The sequence below is a fragment of the Sciurus vulgaris genome (assembly GCF_902686455.1).
Source record: "Sciurus vulgaris genome assembly, chromosome: 4".
In the NCBI taxonomy this organism is placed as follows: domain Eukaryota; kingdom Metazoa; phylum Chordata; class Mammalia; order Rodentia; family Sciuridae; genus Sciurus; species Sciurus vulgaris.
This window is the reverse complement of record NC_136464.1, coordinates 76,202,901-76,208,486: the sequence shown is the minus strand read 5'-3', so window position 1 is coordinate 76,208,486 and position 5,586 is coordinate 76,202,901. Positions and strand designations below refer to the sequence as shown.

General features: G+C 38.4%; 1 pseudogene across 1 annotated transcript; it reads left to right on the top strand.

The window, feature by feature from the left end:
• The first annotated feature begins 409 nt into the window (after window positions 1-409).
• On the top strand, window positions 410-5,009 carry LOC306658927 (malignant T-cell-amplified sequence 1-like; annotated as a pseudogene). Its single transcript has 2 exons — window positions 410-477; window positions 4,333-5,009. The product of its transcript is annotated as a malignant T-cell-amplified sequence 1-like (transcript).
• Window positions 5,010-5,586: the final 577 nt, after the last annotated feature.

The following is a 5,586-nucleotide window of genomic DNA, read 5'->3' as shown; positions in this document are numbered from 1 at the left end:
GCTTTGCTCTTCCTGCTCTGGAGTACTCCAGCTTTTCTGATTCTCTTATTCTTCCAAATGAATTTTAGAACTGTCTTTCCTGGATTCTGTTAAGAATGTCATTGGTATTTTGACAGAAATTGCATTAAATCTGTAATTCCTTTGGTAATGTGGCAATTTTGATAATATTCTGCCTATGGACAAGCATTGGAGGTCTTTCCATCTTCTAAGGTCTTCTTCAATTACTTTCTTTAGCATTCTATTTTTTTTTTTTTCACTGTAGAGATCTTTAATGTCCTTGGTCAGATTTATTTCTAAGATTTTACTTGAAGTTATTATGAATAGGATGACTATCTTCCAAGTTAATGGTCTTTTTATTAAAAGCATTAACAACTTGGAATGGATGTAAATTGTAATTTCTTCAACAGCGATGTCGATGGTTGTGCTGAAGTCCACAGCCACAGCCTGCTCTGCCAGCTCCAAGTCATGGTTCAGAAGGTTTTAAAAAGAGTCCAAAGATGCTCCCTTGATAAAAGATTTTATATTAAAAATTTGTGTAAGTGACAACCTGACATCCATTTCACTCTAACACAATGCAGAAAATGCTAAACTAACATATACAGGTATACCACCAGGGTGTCACTGTCACTACTTGGTCAGAGGACATGAAGTACAAGAGGAGGATGACTTTTCTAATGTGTTTCAGAAGATTCATCATTGGAGTTCTGGAAAGTCTTTTATATATGTTGTAATTGTATCTAGCTATTTTGCTACGTTTGATTATCAGCTCCTCTGGTGCAGCTTTTGGAGTCTCTAAGTAGGAAATAATGTCATCAACAAGCAGAGATAATTTGACTTTTCCTTTTCCTTTGTGCATTTCTTTACTTTCCTTCTCTTGTCTGATAGCTCTGACTAGAATTTCAAGGATTATTCAGAGTGGGAGTAATGAGACTGGATATACTGGTCTTGTTCCAGATTTTAGAGAAACTGCTTTCAGTGTTTCTCCATTTAGTGTGATATTGACTTTGGGGTGTTCATGTACTACATTGATAATATTGAGGTGTCGGGGGCTATGCCATGCGAACTGCACCGGGATGGCGCCTGGCAGCCAGCCAGAGGTTGCTTTGATCACATCAGCAGTGAGGAGTTTGATTAACATAAGCACACCCAGGTGATTTGTCATTGGCTGTATCCAATTAAGTGCACGCACACAACGTGGTGCACAGGTGTTCCCAAGTGCTCCTGCTCGGGCCTGCTCATTTTAACCTTTGCTGTGATAGGGCATCTGGCTCCTCACCTGATCTCAACTGGCGTGGCCCCGCCCTCCGCCTCCTGGAGGGAATATAAGCAGGCAGTAGGCAGAAGGCAAGAGCAGCAGTAAGCAGAAGCAGCTAGAAGAAGCAGCTAGGCCTCAGATAGATAGCACCTAGTTCACAGGATGCAGGACGCAACTCTAAGAAGAAATAGATCTCTGATAAGCATAGAAGCCTCTCTTTCTCTAAAAACTTCCTGATAAGCAAAGTCTCTCTTTCTATAAGCAAAGCCTATCTTTCTCTCAAAGCCTCTCTTTCTCTAAAATCAAGCAAGCTCTTTTTCCTCAATAAGCTAGGGAATAAGCAAACAAACAAGGAAGCAGCACAGGAATAGAAGTAGTTTATTTCCAGTCCACCTTAGATAAATACCCACACGATTGTTGCTGCGGGCGGCAATATTGAGGGATATTTCTTTTACCCCTAGTTTCTCGAACCTGAGTGGGCCTTTGTTCAATGCATTTTCTGTATCTTTTGACATAATTCCATGATTGTGATCATTAACTCTATGTAGGTGTGAATTGAATTGATTGATTTACATATGTTGAACCATCTTTGCTGGGATTATGCCCTTTTGATCATGTTATCTTATCTTTTTGATGTGTTCTTAAAGGTGGTTTGCCAATATTTTATTTTTGAATATATGTTCATTAGGGATATTGGTCTGGAATTTTATTTCCTTAATGCATCTTTGTCTGGTTTTAGAACCAGGATGATAATGACACTGGCTTCATAGAATGGGCTTTGGAGTGTTCCATCTTTTTCTATTTTATGGAATAATTTTGAAGAGAATTGGCAAGAGTTATTCTTTAAAGATCCAGTGGAACTTGATTAAGCATCCATCTGGTCCAGAAATTTTTTTTGGGGGGGTGGGGGCTTTAAATAGCTGCTTCAATTTCATTACCACATATTGGTTTAAGTTTTCTGTATCCTCAAGGTTCAATTTGGGTAGATCACTGGCCTTTCATAATCTGTCAAGATTTTCAAGATTTTCTAGTTTGAATATAAATGTTCAAACTATATTCTAATGATTCTATGGATTTTTGAAATATTTCCCTTGCTTTCATACTGTATTATCTGTTCACATAAGAAAGTTCAATTCTACTTAGTAACAGAATTATGTAGTTTATGTACTTCCTACCTCATCGTGTTGTTCTGAATATTGGTATAGTCAATGGCATAGTAAACATCTGCTGTTTAATGTGTGATGTGTATCACAGTTTTTTGTTGTACTTGTGTTAAATGCTGACCCAACCATTCCTATATAGGTGACAGTGTTACAGATATCAAAGTAGAAACTGGACATTTACCTAAAGGCTGTGCATATATTAACATTAGTATTATTCCTGGCTCCCCTCTTCCTCCAAGAGAAGTTGTAAAGACAATCCAAATTCACAGAATAGAGATCCTGCAGCTCAGCAATATTCACACCTCAAATCAAGTAACAGGGACTCCAAACCTACACACAATCTAGACCCACCTAAGCTTTGAAACTACATAATGACATAGAATTAGGGAGAAAAGTCCCCGAACCAACAATCAGACCCCAAGGAGGAAAAACCAGAGTGGTCCTCCGGTCACACCCTTGGACATATACTCATATACCAAATAAGAAGTCCCAAAATAAAATTATAACCACATATAAAAAACATGCATACAAAAGACACAGGGGAATACATCTCAAATGATGTGCAAGTCTTCTGAAAACATGAGGAATCAGGCAAACAAATCTGCCCTCAATTCTCAATACTCACAGATATGTAAGATTGCTATAAAGGAGAAATATAAATTAACTAGAAGTAATAAATAAAAGAAGAAGAAGAAATAGAAAATTTTAGCCATTAGTCGGGGAAGAGATTTCAGTGTTCAATAAGAGGGGGAAAAACTCGATATGAGCAAACAAGCAAATGTAAGATCAAAACAACTCAAACCCATGGATTTATACCCCACCTATGTTAATACAAGGCCTCAGTATAAATAGGCACAGAGAATACAGTGAAACTTTATGTATAATTATATGAATATCTATATATATTTCAAATCTGATCACAGTGAGAAAATACACATACCCATATACATCATACACAAATGTTCCAAAATGGATAAAAGTTCAAAATAATACAATAAAAGGAAATGATATTTGAAAATTTGAAAAAGTTCAAAGTTAAAAATGATGAATAAGCAATAAAAGTATATTAATACTTGGTAAATACAGATAAAAATAGACAATAAAAAATGAGAGAAAATCTTAATGGGAAGTAAAGGGCTTGTTGGCATGGATGGTTTTTTTATTCTTTATATTTATTGTTGTCTTTGTAAGCATGGGTCAAGAGCTGTGGGTTGCTAAGTCCAACACCTCTGTGTTTCTCACTTAGTGACTGGTTCTTATTGCTAGGGCCAAAAGTGGTTGTAGTAGATCTTAACTTCCAGTCTCCTAGTACAGGGTGGGCTAGACTGGGAAATGCTGACAAATTGTGTATTACAGAAGTGGGGGTGGTGCAGAGTTCTAAGTTGGAAGTTCCAGTAGTTGAGTTTTAGTTTTGGCTGAACATTGAAGCCATATCAGTGGGCATTTTGGATTAGTTCCATGTCTTTTACTGCAGGGGAGATACTGGCCTCTGTAGGCTGTATCTAAAAATCTTTAGGATTGGCTAGCCAGTGGAAACCTCGCAGAGCCGACCTTGCTGATTCTTTAGATGTCCCTCTTGCTCTGCCACTGAGGGTAGAGTAAGTCTTTTGGTCTGTGTTCTGTTCAGGCCTGCAACACATTGGATTGCCCCACATTCTGAGGGGGCAATTTGCTTTATTCAAAAGTCCACCAACTTAAATGTCAATTTAAAACACCATAGAAACATCCAAAATAATATCTGACCACCTATCTGGGTATCATGGTCCAGCCAAGTTGACACATAAAATTAACCATCACAATGTCTGTCTTAAGATTGTGAAACTTCTGGAGGACAACTCTGACTCTGAGTGCTGGCCTTCCTTGTGTAAGGGGATCTACAGGAGCCTTTCTAATTTAACTTCTTTCCCATTCCAGTCCCTTCCCTCTTGTTGCCCCCTTCACCTTGGATCATGTTAAAAAATCTGATGAAAAAGACAATGTGTCCAACTTCATCCAGTTGAAAACATCAGTTATTAAGGGTATGAAGGGCCAGTTGATAGAGCAATTTTCAGGTATTGAACTATGGCTTAATCAAATCGTGCTTAAGAAAGACCCTGTCAAAATAGTCTGATGCCATGAACATATAGAAATCCCTAAAGTAAATGGAGAATTATCACTTTTTAGACAAAGACAAGGGCCTTTTTACTAATGTTACTAATTTACTAATAATGTTACTTCACAAATATCCTTTTATTCTGCCACACCAGCAGGATGATAAAGGAGCCATCACATTTGTACTCAGTAAAGCAAATATCATGCATCCAGGCTTAACTTCTGGAGCTAAGCTTTACTTTGCTGCAGTAGATACTATTGTTGCAATCATGGAAGAAGGAAAATAGCATGCTCTACCAGATGGAATCATGAAGATGTCTGCAGAAGATATTGAGAAAGTCAACAAAGGAATTGGCATTGAAAATATCCATTATTTAAATGATGGGTTGTGGCATAAAAAACAAGTCTCAGAAGGAATGCACTTAGCTAAATATTGTGCTCTATCTGTGTTTGTGTCTGTATGTGACGGAATGGAAACAATGTGTCTGTGGTTATGCTGAATAAATTCTTTAGTTGCTTAAAAGAACCCAAAGAATGTGATTCACAGTACTTGAGCACAAGAAACTAGGTGCACAAGTGTGAGGCTCTGTGATAGTGAGGGGAGTGTAATACATTACAAGTTCCACATACCTCTGGGACCACCCCTGCTGCCTCCTGGTGGAGATGTCCCTATTCATATGCTCTTCAGGGGCAGCTGACCATGAAATCAGCTCATGTTATAAACCATTCCATCCCTTCCCTTCCCATTATCTTGACTAAGTTTCTTGAAAGAGCAATCTATATTCACTGCTTCTATTTCCTCATACTTAATTCTTTACTTTCTTCTCCACTTGACATTTCTTCCATTCCCAAATTCATTGGGAGCTGATGACTCAGCATCCTCCCTGACTCTCTGCAGCCTCAGTGCTGCCCTATTCCATAGTGCAGAACCATCCCTGCCCTTGGCCAATGTCATCCACTCCATTCCAGCAGCCTGTCCAGGTCAACAGTTTGCATCAGTAGGCATCAGGCACTGTTGGGTGCTAGGGACAGAGAGGTCACACAGACCTAGCTTCTCCATCACTTCTCTTAACACTG